This window comes from Rhinoraja longicauda, chromosome 25 (genome assembly GCF_053455715.1).
Source record: "Rhinoraja longicauda isolate Sanriku21f chromosome 25, sRhiLon1.1, whole genome shotgun sequence".
NCBI classification, from domain to species: domain Eukaryota; kingdom Metazoa; phylum Chordata; class Chondrichthyes; order Rajiformes; family Arhynchobatidae; genus Rhinoraja; species Rhinoraja longicauda.
In genome coordinates this window covers 5,289,731-5,308,549 of record NC_135977.1, presented here as the reverse complement: position 1 = coordinate 5,308,549, position 18,819 = coordinate 5,289,731, and the positions used below count along the sequence as shown (strand labels likewise).

Below are 18,819 nucleotides of genomic sequence, written 5' to 3'. Positions count from 1 at the left end.
CATCTCCCACCACCATCCCTCCCACCACCATCTCCCCACCACCATCTCCCCCCCCACCATCACCCCCCCACCATCTCCCCCCACCACCATCCCTCCCCACCACCATCTCCCCCCACCACCACCCCCACCACCAACCCCCCCCCACCCACCCCCCCCCACACCCCCCCACCACCCCCCCCCCACCACCCCCCCACCATCTCCCCACCACCATCTCCCCCCCCCACCATCCCTCCCCACCACCATCACCCCACCACCATCCCTCCCCCCACCACCCTCCCCACCACCATCTCCCCCCCCCACCATCCCACCCCCCCCCCACCAACCCCCCCCCCACCACCCCCCCCACCAACCCTCCCCCCCACCATCCCCCACCACCACTCCCCCCCCACCACCCCCCTCCCACCACCACCCCCCCACACCAACCCTCCCCCCCACCCTCCCCCCCACCATCTCCCCCCCACCAACCCACCCCCCCACCACCCCCCCCCACCACCCCCCCCCACCACTCCCCCCCACCATCCTCCCCCCCCACCATCCCCCCCCACCATCCCTCCCCCCCCACCTCCCCCCCACCATCCCCCCCCCACCATCTCCCCCCCACCAACCCCCCCCCCACCCTCTCCCCCACCATCCCACCCCACCACCATCCCTCCCCACCACCATCTCCCCCCCACCCCCATCCCCCCACCATCTCCCCCCCACCATCCCTCCCCCCCACCATCTCCCCCCACCATCCCTCCCCACCACCATCCCTCCCCACCACCATCTCCCCACCACCATCTCCCCCCACCATCTCCCGCCCACATCCCTCCCCCCCACCATCTCCCACACCATCTCCCCCCCCACCAACCCTCCCCCCCACCATCTCCCCCCCCACCATCCCTCCCCACCACCATCCCTCCCCCCCACCATCTCCCCACCCCCATCTCCCCCCACCACCATCCCTCCCCACCACCATCTCCCCCCCACCATCTCCCCCCCCACCATCCCCCCCACCATCTCCCCCCTCCATCCCTCCCCACCATCTCCCCCCCACCATCCTCCCCCCCCACCATCTCCCCCCCCACCATCTCCCCCCCCACCATCTCCCCCCCCACCATCTCCCCCCCCCACCATCTCCCCCCCCACCATCCCTCCCCACCATCCCTCCCCACCATCTCCCCCCCCACCATCCCTCCCCACCATCCCTCCCCACCATCTCCCCCCCACCATCCCCCCCCGCCATCGCTCCCCCCCCACCATCCCTCCCCCCCCACCATCTCTCCCCCCCACCATCTCCCCCCCCACCATCTCCCCCCCCACCATCTCCCCCCCCACCATCTCTCCCCCCCACCATCACTCCCCCCCCACCATCCCTCCCCCCCCACCATCTCCCCCCCACCATCTCCCCCCCCGCCATCCCTCCCCCCCCACCATCCCTCCCCCCCACCATCTCTCCCCCCCCACCATCTCCCCCCCCACCATCTCCCCCCCCACCATCTCTCCCCCCCACCATCTCTCCCCCCCACCATCTTTCCCCCCCCACCATCTCCCCCACCATCTCCCCCCCCACCATCTCCCCCCCCACCATCTCCCCCCCACCATCTCTCCCCCCCACCATCTCTCCCCCCCCCACCATCTCTCCCCCCCACCATCCTCCCCCCCCACCATCTCTCCCCCCCCACCATCTCCCCCCCCCCACCATCTCCCCCCCACCATCTCTCCCCCCCACCATCTCTCCCCCCCCACCATCTCTCCCCCCCACCATCCTCCCCCCCCCACCAATCTCTCCCCCCCACCATCTCCCCCCCCACCATCTCTCCCCCCACCATCTCTCCCCCCCCACCATCCCTCCCCCCCCACCATCCCTCCCCCCCACCATCCCTCCCCCCACCATCTCCCCCCCACCATCCCTCCCCCCACCATCTCCCCCCACCATCTCCCCCCACCATCTCACCCCTCCCCCCCACCATCCCTCCCCACCATCCCTCCCCACCATCCTCCCCCCGCCATCCCTCCTCCCCGCCATCCCTCCCCCCCCACCATCTCCCCCCCACCATCTCCCCCCCACCATCTCCCCCCCACCATCTCCCCCCACCATCTCTCCCCCCCCACCATCCCTCCCCCCCCACCATCCCTCCCCCCCACCATCTCCCCCCCACCATCTCTCTCCCCCCACCATCTCTCTCCCCCCCACCATCTCTCTCTCCCCCACCATCTCTCTCCCCCCCCACCATCTCTCTCCCCCCCCACCATCTCTCTCCCCCCACCATCTCTCTCCCCCCCCACCATCTCTCTCCCCCCCACCATCTCTCTCCCCCCCACCATCTCTCTCCCCCCACCATCTCTCTCCCCCCCCACCATCTCTCTCCCCCCCACCATCTCTCTCCCCCCCCACCATCTCTCTCCCTCCCCACCATCTCTCTCTCCCCCACCATCTCTCTCCCCCCCCACCATCTCTCTCTCCCCCACCATCTCCCCCCCACCATCCCTCCCCCCCACCATCTCCCCCCCACCATCTCTCTCCCCCCCACCATCTCTCTCCCCCCCCACCATCTCTCTCCCCCCCCACCATCTCTCTCCCCCCCACCATCTCTCTCCCCCCCCCACCATCTCTCTCCCCCCCCACCATCTCTCCCCCACAGAGGCCGAGTCTTTTCATTATTTCTCTTCTCTCCAGTACGTTGTGTTAGCTCTTCCATGCGAAATAATTTTTCTGCTTTTCACGTAATCTAGCCAATCCCTTAAGAATTTTATAGTCCATAATAGTCAATCCCTTAAGAATTTTATTTGTCTCTCAGATCCCCTCTGATCTTTCTAAATTCTGTGACGACGAGCCCAGTCGATCCATACTTTCATCGTATGTCATTCCCGCCATCCTGGGAATTAACTTGGTTACTGAACTATATGCGAAAAAATAAATCCACTGTACTTATGATGGTAAAGTATCATTGAACAGTCTGTGGTAACCAGTAAGAATAAAAGACGGATCACAGGATTATGTTTATAACAATTTTATTTAAAGGGACAATCACTTCCATAAAAAGTATTGATCAAAGATCTTATACGTAAAGACCCATGACATTGTGGCACAAATTCTGTCAACATGTGGTATTGGTTGGGTACATGAGGGACAATGCAAATAGGTCATGGGTTTCCATATCTGTAAAGGACTTTTAAAATAAAATTCACAATCCCTCCCAAATTTCATTGGAAACAAGATTTCAATCTGTAAACAACCAAACAATTGATTCAATCGAAGTATTCACTTTGGTCTGAAGAAGGGTCCCGATCCGAAACGTCACCTGTCCATCCCCTCCACAGATGCTGCCTGACCTGCTGAGTTACTCCAATGACCCGAAACGTCACCCAATCCTTCAGCCCAACTTGCCCACACTGACCAGCATGTCCCATCTAATGCATAGGGGGAAGAGTTGGCGTGGGCAGGGGTGTCACTGGGGTAGGGCTGACGGCCTCTGGAGGGGGAGGGGAAGGAGGGGGAGGGGAAGGAGAAGGAGGGGGAGGGGAAAGGGAAGGAGGGGGTGGAGAAGGAGGGTGAGTGGGAGGACAGAGGGGGTGGGGAGAGGCTGGGAGGGGGCAAAGAGAGGGAGGAGATATTGAAGGATGGGAAGGGAAGGGGGGGGGGGGGCAGAGAGGGGAGGGTGTGAGAGGCTGATGAGGAGGAACTCCAGACTATCCCCACCCCAGAAACTTTGGGGCCAGAGGGGAGGGGGGTGGGTACAGGTGAGACAGGTGACCCTGGGGGGATGGCAAACAGGGACTTCCCCCACCCCAAACCCCCACCCACCCACTCCTCCCCCCGCCACCCTCTGACCCCGAGAAAGCTCTTGGGAGAGGAAGGGTTGAGAGGGAAAGATGGATCGGCCATGATTGAATGGCGGAGTAGACTCGGTGGGCCGAATGGCCTAATTCTGCTCCTATGTCATGAACTTACACCCGTCCCATCAGCCTGCATTTGGCCCATTTCGCTCTAAACCTGTCCTATCCTCTCCTAAATTACCTGTCCAAATTTCTTAAACGTTGTGATAGTACCACCGCCAATCGGTGCTCTGCTTTGTACCCACTGTGGTCAACGGCTCAAATACCCAAGGAACATGGGTTGAGAATTAAATTGAAAGGAGAGCAAAGAATGCCTTCTCTCAACAGGGGCGTCACGGTGGCGCAGCGGGTCGAGCTTGCTGCCTCACAGCGCCAGAGACCTGGGTTCCATCCTGACCACGGGTGCTGTCTGTTTGTGGAGTTTGCACATTTAGTTTAGCTTTAGAGAAACGGCGCGGAAACAGATCCTTCGGCCCACCGAGACCGCGCCGGCCAGCGATCCCCGCACACTAACACTATCCTACACACACTCGGGACAGTTTTACATTTACACCAAGCCAATTAACCTACAGTCTGAAGAAGGGTCTCGACCCGAAACGTCACCCATTCCTTCTCTCCAGAGATGCTGCCTGTCCCGCTGAGTTACTCCGGCATTTTGTGTCTACCTTCGATTTAAACCAGCATCTGCAGTTTTTTTCCCTATAGATTTTACTTTGAATGGACAACACACAAACAAAAGCTTTGCACTGTCCCACAGTATCCATGGCAATAAACTAAACAAAGATGCTACACTTCACACTTTAGTTTAGTTTACTTTAGAGATACAGGGGGTAAACAGGCCCTTCGGCCCACCGAGTCCACACCAACCCCCGCACATTAACACTATCCTGCACACACAGGGGACAATTTTACACATAAACAAGCCAAGAACTTCTTTGATGCTCCTTGGACTATCTTTGACCAAACTTTGCTGGCTTTACCTTGCACTAAACATTATTCCCTTCTCATGAAGGCAGACACAAAAATGCTGGAGTAACTCAGCGGGACAGGCAGCATCTCTGGAGAGAAGGAATGGGTGACGTTTCGGGTCGAGACCCTTCAGATAGACTGAAGAAACGTCACCCGTTCCTTCTCTCCAGAGATGCTGCCTGTCCCGCTGAGTTACAGCAGCTTTCTGTGTCTATCTCCAGTGATTGTCATCATGTACAGTCTTTCAGCCGACTGGTTAGCACGCAACAAAAAAGCTTTTCACTGCACCTGGGTACACGTGAAGAATAAACTAAATGGAAACTAAAACCTCTTCCTACTCTCCAGAGATGCTGCCTGACCCGCTGAGTTACTCCAGCCTTTTTGCGTCTATCTGCGATTTAAACCAGCATCTGCAGTTCCTTCCTACACAATGGTAGAGTTGGTGGCCTTCACAACATGGGAGGCCTTAATGGGGCAAGATTTTCTCTCTCTCTCTCTCTCCCTCTCTCTCTCTCTCTCTTACTCTTCACATACGATAGAACTTTATTTATCCAGGAGGGAAATTGGTCTGCCAACAGTCAAAAAACACGAGATACATAAAACATGAAATTAAAGTGATGAGTGGAAAGTCCAGGATTTTGGATGTGCAGAGATTGGGGAGGGAGGTTGGGGAGGAGGGGGGAGTCAGTCTACCCCATGACAGAAGGGGTAGGTGTTGTACAGTTTGATAGCCACAGGGAAGAAGGATCTCCTGTGGCGTTCTGTGCTGCAGTTGTGAATCTGTGGAATTCTCTGCCTCAGAAGGCAGTGGAGGCCAATTCTCTGAATGCATTCAAGAGAGAGCTAGATAGAGCTCTTAAGGATAGCGGAGTCAGGGGGTATGGGGAGAAGGCAGGAACGGGGTACTGATTGAGAATGATCAGCCACGATCACATTGAATGGCGGTGCTGGCTCGAAGGACCGAAAGGCCTCCTCCTGCACCTATTGTCTATTGTCTATTGCATCTCGGTGGGACCAGTCTGTTGCTGAAGGTGCACCTCTGGTTGACTGGTTCGTCAACCAGAAGTCAGGTTATACCCGGGGGAGGGGGCAGATGGGTTAAGTCTGCATACACCGGTTTATGTTAGTAATAGTTAATCGGGTTAGTGCGGTTAGTAGAGCGGCAAGCCCAAGCCTGGCGCTTGACATTATTTATTTTCGAATAAGATGCAATACAACACCAGGTACAACAAGGCACACACGCACGCACGCACAAGGTCAGGGGCTTGCAAAGATCTGCTCTTACAGCCCACCATCCACCCACACTACCCCCCCACCCACCCCCCCGGAGAGAACCATCAGGAATATCGCGCTTACAAGCAGCACATTCCTTCATCCTTGCAGACATTCAGCAGAAATGTGTCTCGTTTTAAAGATAGAAGCATAGAAAATAGGTGCAGGAGGAGGCGGTTCTGCCTCGAAGGGCCAAATGGCCTCGTCCTGCCCCTATTTGCCATGTTTCTATGACACACACCTCAGAGAGGCCTCGCCTGGTCTGGAATTCTGGGCCTCGCCTGGTCTGGGCCCCTGAGCTGAAGGCTTGCACGTAGGAATTGCTGGAGATGGCAGAGATTCCTGATGGTGTCAACACGTTTAAAGGGGCACCGTTGACCTGCTGGGGACCACGCACCTTTCCGCATGGACCCGACAATGCGGAAGACCGCACTTCTTTTATTTCCAAGCCCAGCCCCTACCCCCCAAAATTCACCCTCCCTCCATCCATTGCCCCTAATCCATCCTCCCCTCCCCCATCAAATTTTGCCCCATTCGCCTCCTCTCCTGAAAGGTGTCAGTCAGTGGAGGAGATCGCCTCCTGGCAGCTTCTGCCCCCCACTCCCCCCCCCAAGCCCCCCATTAGCGCACTTACCGTGAACTAGCGGGGCAATAACACTGCCGTCAGTTCGAGGCGGACCGCCGAAGACAAGGCCCAAAAGCGGGGCCTTCATCGCGTGGGAAGTACCGGCTAGCAGACAGAGGCTGGCTTTCTCACCCAATTTTTCCGCCCTCCGCTCGAAAGCCAATTTAGAACTCCCCGCCCCGACTTTGAACAGTGCGCCTCAAAAAACGGCCACCGCGATTTTGAGCCGCGAGGTCTTTTTCGCGCAGGAAATAACCCCCCTTCCGCAGGTTGAGAATTGAACCAATGGTTTCGGGGAAGGCCGAGGTTTGTGCCGAGCGCCAGGCCTCGCTCGGCTAGCCGGTTTATCTCGGGATTCGAAAACCAGCGGTGCCCCGTTACAACGCGGACATACAACCGCCCGTAGACGCACGCCTTACACAAACCCCCACGTCTCTTCACACCCCTTGACTGAGCCGGGACTGATCGTTCGACTTTCCATGCACTACAAAAGCAGAGGAGAGCTGCCTCCATTGTTAGTAAGCGGGTAACCATTAGTGGTGTTAGTAATGGTTAGTAAAAACCAGAGCGTTCCCCTGGTTTCAGAGTATTAGTAGGTCTTTTACTTGTAGGTACGTTATCTGGCCTCTTAGAGAAGGCACAGGAAACTTTCTGCGTCTCCCGACAACTTTAACCCATTCATTTATCACTCATTTTATATTTGTCGCCCTTTCAGGACTTGGTTCACAAGTTCACAAGTTATAGGGGTAGATTTAGGCCATTCGGCCCATCGAGTCCACTCCGCCATTCAATCATGGCTGATCTCTCCCTCCTCATCCCATTTTCCTGCCTTCTCCCCATAACCCTTGACCCCCGTTCTAATCAAGAATTTGTCTATCTCTGCCTTAAAAATATCCACTGACTTGGCCTCCACAGCCCTCTGTGGCGATGAGTTCCACAGATTAACTACCCTCTGACTAAAAAAGTTCCTTCTCACCTCTTTTCTCAAAGAGCGCCCTTTAATTCTGATGCTTTAGGAAGGAGATGAGGAGAAATTTCTTTAGTCAGTGGGCGGTGAATCTGTGGAATTCTTTGCCACAGATGGCTGTGGAGGCCAAGTTGATGGATGTTTTTAAGGCAGTGATAGATAGGTTCTTGATTGGTACGCGTGTCAGGGGTTATGGGGAGAAGGCAGGAGAATGGGGTTAGGAGGGATAGATCAGCCATGATTGAATCATATCATATCATCATCATATATATACAGCCGGAAACAGGCCTTTTCGGCCCACCAAGTCCGTGCCGCCCAGCGATCCCCATACATTAACACTATCCTACACCCACTAGGGACAATTTTTACATTTACCCAGCCAATTAACCTACATACCTGTACGTCTTTGGAGTGTGGGAGGAAACCGAAGATCTCGGAGAAAACCCACGCAGGTCACGGGGAGAACGTACAAACTCCTTACAGTGCAGCACCCGTAGCCAGGATCGAACCTGAGTCTCCGGCGCTGCATTCGCTGTAAAGCAGCAACTCTACCGCTGCGCTACCGTGCCGCCCTGGTGGGGTAGAAGGGCCGAATGGCCTAATTCTGCTCCTGTTGCTTGTGAACGCCAATTAACCTCATTCAGTTCGGTCCTCAAAGAGTTTGAAAAACCTTGTGAGACAATACCTCCCGACTTCTGTGAAGCTGCGAGCCGGCGGGATCGTTTTAGGTCTGGAATTTCCGCTCCTTCCTTGCCCCCCCCCCCCCCCCCAGACCCTCCTGCGGGATTCCCACACCAGGAAGCAGGGGGCAGGGTCTAAAGACTATAGGGTTGCCAACTTTCTCACTCCCAAATAAGGGACAAAAGGTGACTCACTACCCCACGTGACCTCATCCAGCCAGCGGCCACGTGCTCCCGCTCCACCAATGGCGGCCGCCTGGGCCGGGAGGCGGGTTGCTATGCAACCTCCGTTAGACGGAGCCTGGGCCTCCGGGCCTACACTGTCTGGGCCTGCAGCGGCCCCCGGGCCTACAGTATCCGGGCCGACAGTGTCTGATCCGGGCCTAGAGTGTCGGGGCCGACAGTGACCAGGCCTACAGCGCCCCCCCCCCCCAGGGCCTACTAAGGAACAAGGACGGTCCCGTACGGGACAAACCAATTTAGCCCTATATACGGGATGTCCCCGCTAATACGGGACAGTTGGCAACCCTAGAAGACCGCGACCGCCGCACGCCGGCCCCTCGTCGTGCGAGAGCAGCCAACGCCAATTCCAGGTGGGCTTCCTTCAGATCCGAGGGGGCCTCATCTCAACTCCAATGCACGAGGGTCGATGGCCACGCTGTGCGTGGGCTCCGGGGGATGGTCCCAGGGCTGCAGATCGGGAGTTTTCGATTCACAGCACGGTAGGGAACGTATTGACTGCACAGGAATACCAAACTCTAAATGCAGGTTGACTATCACCCCCCGTCAGGCATCTTCTGACCGACGATGCCTTGGGCAATACCTACCTGGTGGGTCAAACCTGGATTACAAACCGGGCTTGTGATGGTGAACGGGTTAAAGCACAAAATCTGATGGTGATCGTTTTCTGACCGAGAATTTACCAGAATTTAATCTTAAACGCCTCGCGGTAAATTCAGACAAGATCTGGTCTGGGAAACACAGAAACCTCCAATGTAGGCCTCAACAGAACCATTAGTAGCGTGGGTTAGTACTAGTTAATTTTGTTAGAGCATGCAGTGGTTTAGTAAAGAGCTTCCGATCAGCTCCAGATACCGTCCTCCCACTTTGCCCCTTTCATGCAACTTTACCGAGCCAATCCCCTCCCATTTAAACCTTTTTTAAAATTTTAATTCCAATGGACAACTTGGCAGGGAGAGATGGAAAAAGACAAAGGGCCTGGGTAGAGTGGGTGTGGAGAGGGATGTTTCCAGTAGTGGGAGAGTCGAGGACCAGAGGCCACAGCCTCAGGATTAAAGGACGTTCCTTTAGGAAGGAGATGAGGATAAATTTCTTTAGTCAGAGGGTGGTGAATCTGTGGGATTCTTTGCCACAGAAAGGCTGTGGAGGCCAAGTCAGTGGATATTTCTAAGGCAGAGATAGATAGATTCCCTATCTGAATCTATATTGAGTCTGAAGAAGGGTCTCGACCCGAAACGTCACCCATTCCTTCTCTCCTGAGATGCTCCCTGACCCGCTGAGTTACTCCAGCATTTTGTGAAATAGATAAGATTCTTGATTCGTACACATGACAAGGAAGCACCATTGAACAATTGAACTATTGATTGAGAGATAATAAGAGTTTGGAGCAGGAGTAGGCCACTTTAGCTTAGTTTAGTTTGGAGACACAGCGTGGTAACAGGCCCTTCGGCACACCGAGTCCGCGCCGACCAGCGATCCCCGCACATTAACTCTACCTTGCCAGGGGCAATTTACATTTATACCAAGCCAACTAACCTACAAACCCGCACGCCTTTGGAGTGTGGGAGGAAACCGAAGATCTTGGAGAAAACCCAACCCAGGTCATGGGGAGAACGTACAAACTCCACCCGTACAGACAGCGGCCGTAGTCAGGGATCAAACCCGAGCCTCTGGCCGTTGCGGCAACTTTACTGCCGCGCCACCGTGCCACCCTAAATCTGTTTAAATCTACTCCACCATTAACTGGCAAGATCGTAGCTGGTCAGATGGTAACCTCAACTCAATAATGTTGGCTAATTGGCCGGGCAAATGTAAAAATTGTCCTTAGTGTGTGTGGGATAGTGTTAGTGTGCGGGGATCGCTGGGCGGCACGGACCCGGTGGGCCGAAGGGCCTGTTTCTGCGCTGTATCTCTAAATCTAAATCTAAAAAATAACCGTCCTCATCTTTGTATCACGGAAAACTAGGCCAGTGCTCTTCAACATATCCCTTTCACCTCTGGCAATGCAATCATTGGTGGAAGGTTCACACTGGGACCCATCCTGTGTTCCAGCCATGTCGGAAAGGCTACCAAGTTCTGCCTTAGAGGTTCTGTTCCAAGGAGTTCTGGCACATCCGCCCAGGACTAGTGCAGATGGGGCATGTCGGTCGGTGTGGGCAAGTCTCTGTATGAATCTATGCACGTGAATAATATAATAACAGCCATCGGTGAAAATATTCATCTCGTAAAGTTGTTGTTTTATGAACTAAAGAGAGAAAATAAAGAGGAAAAGAAACACAGGCCTGACCTCTCATAGACTTTCCCCTTCACGCGAGCGGTCCAAAGTGCTCGGTGTTTTTTTGTGTGGGAAGGAACTGCAGATGCTGGTTTAAACGGAAGATAGGCACAAAGAGCTGGAGTAACTCCCTGGAGAAGAGGAATCTATTCGTTCAGTTTCGGGTTGAGATTAGAGTCTGAAGAACCTGTTCCCTTTTCTCGGGAGATGCTGCCTGACCCGCTGAGCTCTGTGTCTATCTTCTGCTCAGAGTTTCTGCCAGTTTTGGGTCTCCGGTTTCCAGCATCTACTGTATTTTGTGCCTTTGCTTCTGCTAGTGTCGGCACTGTCCACGTGATAGCTTCTAACACCAAGGTCTATCGTTAGTTAATCACAATTAGTCAGAGCTTTGTATCGCCCACGTTAGTAATGGTTAGTTTTTTTCCATGCACGCTAGTAACAGGCTACCGTAACGTGGTTAAAAGGTTGGCTTTATCAATTAATGCGTCTGCCCATTTTCCATTCATTATTTGTGCCCCGGTGCTGTTATTAATTGTGATTCCTGCATAAGTAGGAGTCCAAACGTTACACTTTAGAGATACAGCGCGGAAACAGGCCCTTCGGCCCACCGAGTCCGCGCCGACCGGCAATCACCCCGTACACTAGCACTATACTACACACACTAGGGACAATTTACAATTTTAACCAAAGCCAATTAACCGACAAACCTGTACATTTTTGGTTTGCGGGTTGAAACCAGAGCACCCGGAGAAAGCCCACGCAGTCACGGGGAGAACGTTCAAACTCCACACAGACAGCGCCCGAGGGGAGGATCGAACCCCCGGTCTCTGGCGCTGTGAGGCAGCAGCTCTACTGCTGTGCCACCGTGCCGCCCCTAACCCGGTAACCTTTCTGTAGAAACAAGGAACTGCAGATGCTGGTTTTACGGAAAAAAAGGACACAAAGTGCTGGAGTAACACAGCGGGTCAGGCAGCATCTCTGGAGGACTGGATAGATGACGTTTCAGGTCAGGACCGTTCTTCAGTGGGGGGAGGGAGGGTTAAGAAACAGTTAGCCAGGTACATGGACAGGACAGGTTTGGAGAGATATGGACCAAACGTGGGCAGGTGGGACTAGTGTAGCTGGGACATTGTTGGCCAGTGTGGGCAAGTTGGGCCGAAGGGCCTGTTTCCACGCAGTATCACCGTATGACTGAAATCTAACTAAGCACAGGCAAGGAAAATACTTCCTAATAAGAGGCTGAGAGGTAATTAACTACAATATAATTAGCAGCTAACCACACTCCAATTACATCAACTACATAGAAGAATATAATAAATGACAGCTGGGTTGCATTTAACTAGAATCTACGCTGAATAATATTTAACCTCATCCATTATTGTCTAAACAATTATTATTCTTTAGATTTCTGCCAGACATTGAGAATAGGGTGAGAGAGTTGGAGTCACAGGCCCTTCGGCCCATCGAGTCCGCACCTGCCAGCGCTCCCCGCCCACTATCACCACCCTACACACACTAAGGGCAATTTACAATTTCAATTAACCTACAAACCCGCACGTCTTTGGAGTGTGGGAGGAAACCAGTGCTCCCGGAGAAAACCCACGCAGGTCACGGGGAGAACGTGCAAAGTCCGTACAGACGGCACCCGTGGTCGGGATGGAACCCGGGTCTCCGGCGCTGTGAGGCAGCGACTCTACCGCTACGCCCCCGTGCCGCCCACAATTTTCAGCTATTTAACTTGGACAGAACGCCTTTCCCCCCTCTACGCCCGAACGCCATTATGCGTTTAATGGGCACATTTAAAGTTGTGAATAGTCCCTCGGTTTCTTGAAGATGCAAAATATGTGCCATCTCTCTGGAGATATTGACAGACAGTCAAAACCCGAGTCTAGTTCAGTTTAGTTTATTGTCACGTGCACCGAGGTACAGTGAAAAGCCTTTGTCGCGTGCTAACCAGTCACGTCAGACGCAGAGACAGGGTTTCGAGGATTGCGGACGCAGCCCAGACCATCACACAAACCAACCTCCCTACCGTTGACTCCATCTACACCTCGCGCTGCCTCGGCAAGGCCAGCAGCACAATCAAGGACCAGTCTCACCCCGGCCACTCCCTCTTCTCCCCTCTCCCATCGGGGCAAAGAGGTACAGAAGTGTGAAAACGCACACCTCCAGATTCAGGGACGGTTTCTTCCAGCTTCTTGGGATCTCAACTCAGATTAGACTTGATTAAACCAGTTTGTCCATGCACAGGGTTTAGTTTAAAGCAACTGGACCTATTCACGGACATCTTGGACTGCTTCCAAGATGGCGCCCAACCCAGGCGACCATGGATGCAGATCTCCAATCACATGTTACAATCACGCCACACTCTTAAACATTCCTTCTCTCCTGAGATGCTGCCTGACCTGCTGAGTTACTCCAGTATTTTGTGAATAAATACCTTCGATTTGTACCAGCATCTGCAGTTATTTTCTTATACACTCTTAATATCATCGTTTCTTACTTTAACTATGATCCTCGGACAACACTATGCTGGCTTTACCTTGCACTCAACATTATTCTCTTATCATGTAACTGCACACTGTGAATGGCTCGACTGTAATCATGCACTGTCTTACCGTTGACTGGGTAGCGCGCGATCAAAAGCTTTTCCCTGTACCTCGGTACACGTGTCAATAAACTAAACTGAATCTGAAAACTGATCGGACCGACACTGGGACAAGTACTAGGTACAATCAATGACTAGAAAGTGGCACATTCTTCAAGTTAGTTGTTGCAATATGAATAGCAATTAGTTTGTTAGAAATATAGGTTAGAGGTGTTAGTATCAAGTCAGGTTAGTTACATCGCAGTGCAGGTAAACATGCTTCAAACCAAGTTCATCAGACAGTTGTGTACTTCAAGTAGGGTTGCCAACTTCCTCAGTCCCAAATAAGGGACAAAGGGTGACGTCACCGCCCCACGCCCCACGTGATCTCACCCAGCCAGCGGCCACGTGCTCCCGCTCCACCAATGACGGCCGCCCGGGCCGGGAGGCAGGTTGCTACGCAACCTCCGTTAGGCGGCGCCCAGGCCTACACTATCCGGGACTATGGCTGGGCTACAGTGTCCGGGCCTACAGTGCCTGGGCCTACAGTGTCCGGGCCGACATTGTCTGGGCCTACAGTGTAGGCCAAGGGCGGTCCTGTACGGGACAAATCAATTCCCGGCTAATACGGGACAGTTGGCAACCCTAACTCCAAGGCTGCCACAGATGGTAACTCTGAAGGACTGGAATTCGGATTTGGAGTTAGTTTAAGTGTGTAATCTGACCGGTAATTTTTCCCCAAACTCCAGCCTCCAACTTGGGGGTGAAAGTAGTGGGGAATGAAAGTATTTGCTCGGATGATGTTTACAATGGGACAGTAGACCTAAAAGATGGGTCCAAAACAGGCCATATTGGGGTGGCACGGTGGCGCTGTTGTAGAGTTGCTGCATCAGAGACAGCCCCAGTATAATTGAGAATCCTGCTGTCATTCAAAGCAATAACATCTCGTTAGTGATTAGTCAGTGTTATGAAGGCATCCGTGCCAAGATCTTGCACTGTTAGTACATGTTTAGTTAGCCGTTAAAACGGATTAGTAAAATATGAATTCAATTAAATTACAATTGCAACTCCAAAGAACATTTGTTAATTTGACCAAATTCAAGTTTAACTTTAGGCTTTAGACTTTGGAGACACAGCACGGAAACAGGCCCTTCGGCCCACCGGGTCCACGCCGACCAGCGATCAGCCCCAGTACTATCCCACACGCACACACACACTAGGGACAATTGACAATTTCACCAAAGTCAATTAACCTACAAACCTGCACGTCTTTGGAGTGTGGGAGGAAACCGGAGCGCCCGGGGAAAAACCCACGCACTAATGTCACGGGGAGAACGTACAAACTCCGTACAGACGGCACCCGTGGTCTGGATCGAACCCGGGTCTTTGGCGCTGTGAGGCAGCGACTCTACCGCTGCACCACCGCGCCGCCCTTCTGCTGACGATGAGTCTGAAGTAGGTTTCCGACCCGAATCGTCACCCGTTCCTTCTCACCGGAGATGCTGCCCGTCCCGCTGCGTTACTCCAGAATTCTGCGTCTATCCTTGGTGTAAACCAGCGTCTGCAGTGCCTTCCTGCCCATTTTGTCCGCCCCTATTAAAAATTCATGTCGTCCGAATGTGGGCCCCCTGTGCAGTTCTGATGGGCAACTCACGTTTGAAGGATCTGAAGACAGACAGACAACAACAAAAAAACTAAAGGTGCCGGAGAAACTCAGCGGGTCAGGCGGCATCCCTGGAGAGGGGGAGTAGGCGACGTTTTGGGGCGCGACCCTTCTTCAAACAGAGTCGGGGGGAAAGGTTAGCGAGAGATACAGACGGCGGTTTGGAGAGATACAGAGCAAATGAATGGAAGATATGCAAATTGTAATGGCTGTCAAGGAAAGGTGGAGCCCACAATGCTCCATTGCTGGCTGTGGAGCTCGGTGATAACGACAATGAAACTCAACAGGACGTCAGTGAAACTAGTACGTTGACTGGGGTGGAGGAGGGAGGCTATAGAAGCATTGAAACATAGGTGCAGGAGGAGGCCATTTTGCCCTTCGAGCCAGCACCACCATTCAATGTGATCATGGCCGACCATCCACAATCATATATCCTAGTTAGCGAAGGGAATGGAGTAAGTGGGGAATTAAAAGTTTAGTTTAGTGTAGAGGCACAGCGCGGGAGCGGGCTCATCGGCCCACCGAGTCCGCGCCGACCAGCGATCCCCGCGCACTAACACTATCCTACGCACACTAGGGACGATTTACAATGAAACAAAACCAATTAACCTAGAAACCTGCACGTCTTTGGAGTGTGGGTGGAAACCAGAGATCCCGGAGAAAACCCACGCAGGTCACGGGGAGAACGTACAAACTCCGTACAGACAGCGCCCGTAGTTGGGATTGATCCCGGGACTCTGGCGCCGTGAGGCAGCGACTCTACCGCTACGCCACCGCGCCGCCCTGCAAGGGAATTGTACGGCAGAAGGACAATACTCAGGTCACAAGCTTAGGGTTCACTTCAGACCAAGGGCGGGCACGGTGGCGCAGCGGTAGAGTTGCTGCCTTACAGCGAATGCAGCGCCGGAGACCCGGGTTCCATCCCGACCGCGGGCGCCGCCTGTACGGAGTTTGTACGTTCTCCCCGTGACCTGCGTGGGTTTTCTCCGAGATCTTCGGTTTCCTCCCACACTCCAAAGACGTGCAGGTGTGTAAGTTAATTGGTTGGTGAATGTAAAAACATGTCCCTAGTGTGTGTAGGATGGCGTTAGTGTGCGGAGATCGCTGGTCGGCGCGGACCCGGTGGGCCGAAGGGCCTGTTTCCGCGCTGGAACTCTACACTAAACTGAACTAAACCTGCCGGTTTGTACAGTGTATCTTCTCACAGGTACGCATCTGGTCTGCGGTCCCTGTTAAAGCCGACATTGGTCAATGTCAGGGCACTGTGTCGCCACGAGATACCATCGCAAACCCCATGGCCGTCAGCACCGGAGACCCGTGTCCACTTGCTTCTGGATTCACTCCCTTCTGCCTCCCGGTCAGCCAGCTAATCCACGGAGATTCCCTCGGGAGCAGGAGACACTAGGAGATTAAAGAGAAGACACAAAGTGCTGGAGTAACTCGGCGGGACAGGCAGCATCTCTGGAGAGAAGGAATGGGTGACGTTTTGGGTCGAGGCCCTTCTTCGGACCGAGAGTCGGGGGGGTGGGGGAGGCGAAAACTAGAGGTACGAAAAGGTTCAGAACAAATCAGAGCCGGCACCGATGGCCAAGGACAGGTGGAGCCCACAATGGTCCATTGTTGGCCGTGGAAGAGGTGATGACGAAGGAATACAAGGATGCAAACAGTGGATCTAGAAAGACGACTAGGGTGGGGGAGGGAACGGAGAGAGAGGGGATGTAAAGGTTACTTGAAGTTGGAGAATTCAATGTTCATACCGCTGGGGTGTGAGCTGCCCAAGCGAAATATCAGGTGCTGTTCCTCCAATTTGCGCTGGGCCTCACTCTGACAGTGGAGGAGGCCCAGGAGAGAGAGGTCAGTGTGGGAGTGGGAGGGGGAAGTTGAAGTGTTTTGGCAACCGGGAGACCAGGTAGGTCCCAGGCGGACAGAGCGGAGGTGTTCAGCAAGACGATCGGCCATTCTGGGCTTGGCCTCGCCGATGTACTGGAGCCCACACCGAACATGTTTAACGAGCCGGGATCAAAGTGATTCAGCTTACAATAAAAGGCCGCGCAGACTTGTGGCGAGCTGTCGTTGGTCATTTAGAGGCCGACCCATCTCACCTCAGTGTTTTAAGGGCCTGGATTTCTTTACCCTTCTGCCAGGCCTTGTTTCCAGCCTGTGCAATGGAAAGAACGCAGGTGGAAATCCTCAGACTCCCTCCTCCAGCGACACCCCCCCCCAGAAGAAAACTGCCAACTATCTCTCTATCTCTCTATCTATCTATCTATCTATCTATCTATCTATCTATCTATCTATCTATCTATCTATCTATCTATCTATCTATCTATCTGTCTATCTGTCTATCTGTCTGCCTGTCTGTCTGTCTGTCTGTCTGTCTGTCCGTCCGTCCGTCCGTCCGTCCGTCCGCCCGCCCGCCCGTCCGTCCGTCCGTCCGTCCATCCATCCATCCATCCATCCATCCATCCATCTATCTATCTATCTATCTATCTAGTGATGAGTAACAGTGATTGAGCTCAAGGACTGTTACACCCTCGCACAATGGCATTAGGTTAACAATGCCGTTGTTCCGCCTTCTCCCGTCTAGATGGTTGCATAGCAGAACGGGCTGTCAACGAGTTCCCAGCCCTGAATCCATCATCTTAATATCCAGCAGAGACCAATGGATGGTCAATCTGCAATAGTTTGAACAGATGATGCTTAAAAAAAACATGTCTCTGATGGCATTTAACGTCAATGACTACAATAAATAACAGAGGTATTGCTGGAGTATCTCAGCGGGTCAGGCAGCATCTCTGGAGAGAAGGAACGGGTGACGTTTCGGGTCGAGACCCTTCTTCAGACTGACCCGAAACGTCACCCATTAGACAGGGAGATGAGGAAAAAAAAATTCATTCAGAGAGTTGTGAATCTGTGGAATTCTCTGCCTCCGAAGGCAGTGGAGGCCAATTCTCTGAATGCATTCAAGAGAGAGCTGGATAGAGCTCTTAAGGATAGCGGAGTCAGGGGGTATGGGGAGAAGGCAGGAACGGGGTACTGATTGAGAATGATCAGCCATGATCACATTGAATGGCGGTGCTGGCTCGAAGGGCCGAATGGCCTCCTCCTGCACCTATTGTCTATTGTCTATTGGGCCGAAGGGCCTGTTTCCGCGCTGTATCTCCAACGTCTAAAGTCAAATCTAAAGTCCATCCGTTTTTGGGGGGTTTTCGGCCCTGTGTGGTCCTGACTTCCTCTGTCTTTCAGTCTGTGGAAGGGTCTCGTCCCCCCAAAAAGTCCCCCATTCCTTCTCTCCAGAGACGCTGCCTGTCCCCGCGGAGTTACTCCGGCATTTTTGTGCCCGTGCTGGGAGGTCGGCTGTGTGACGTCCACGTTTTGCTGGGGATTAGAAAGTAGACAACAAAAAAAAAGCTCGCCTTCGGATAACTGCGAGATGCCATCGAGTCTAAGTGAGCCGGGGAGAGGATTATTCACCCTCATCTTTGACAGCTTGAAGCCAAGTGAAAAGCCAAGGACGACAAAGGTCAACGGAGCTGTGGGATTTATGCTTTAGCTCTGCAGTCTCTTAATCCTCCCCATCAATCCGCGGTGGAATTAAACCTGCGTATCAAAGTGCCAAAGTGCCATTGAAAGAATTAAGCTTCTTTAAGCAGATTGAAGCTAACATTACATTTCACTTACAGTACCAACACAAACTGTTCTTTTTTTTCTTTTCGCTCTGG

The 18,819-nt window shown here is 53.6% G+C and overlaps 1 long non-coding RNA gene across 4 annotated transcripts in view; it reads right to left on the bottom strand.

The window, feature by feature from the left end:
- Window positions 1–7,831: 7,831 nt before the first annotated feature.
- LOC144606114 (uncharacterized) overlaps window positions 7,832–18,819 on the bottom strand; it is a 19,247-nt gene continuing 8,259 nt past the window's right edge. For 3 of the 4 annotated variants that reach the window (XR_013548918.1, XR_013548915.1, XR_013548916.1), the window contains exons 4-6: window positions 18,779–18,819; window positions 16,274–16,498; window positions 7,832–15,099 (exon numbers count right to left, since the gene is read on the bottom strand). The exon at window positions 18,779–18,819 is cut by the window's right edge and continues 146 nt beyond it. This is a non-coding gene — a long non-coding RNA (uncharacterized LOC144606114). The remainder of the gene's footprint in view (window positions 15,100–16,273; window positions 16,499–18,778) is intronic. The other variant, XR_013548917.1, reaches the window with a different exon arrangement.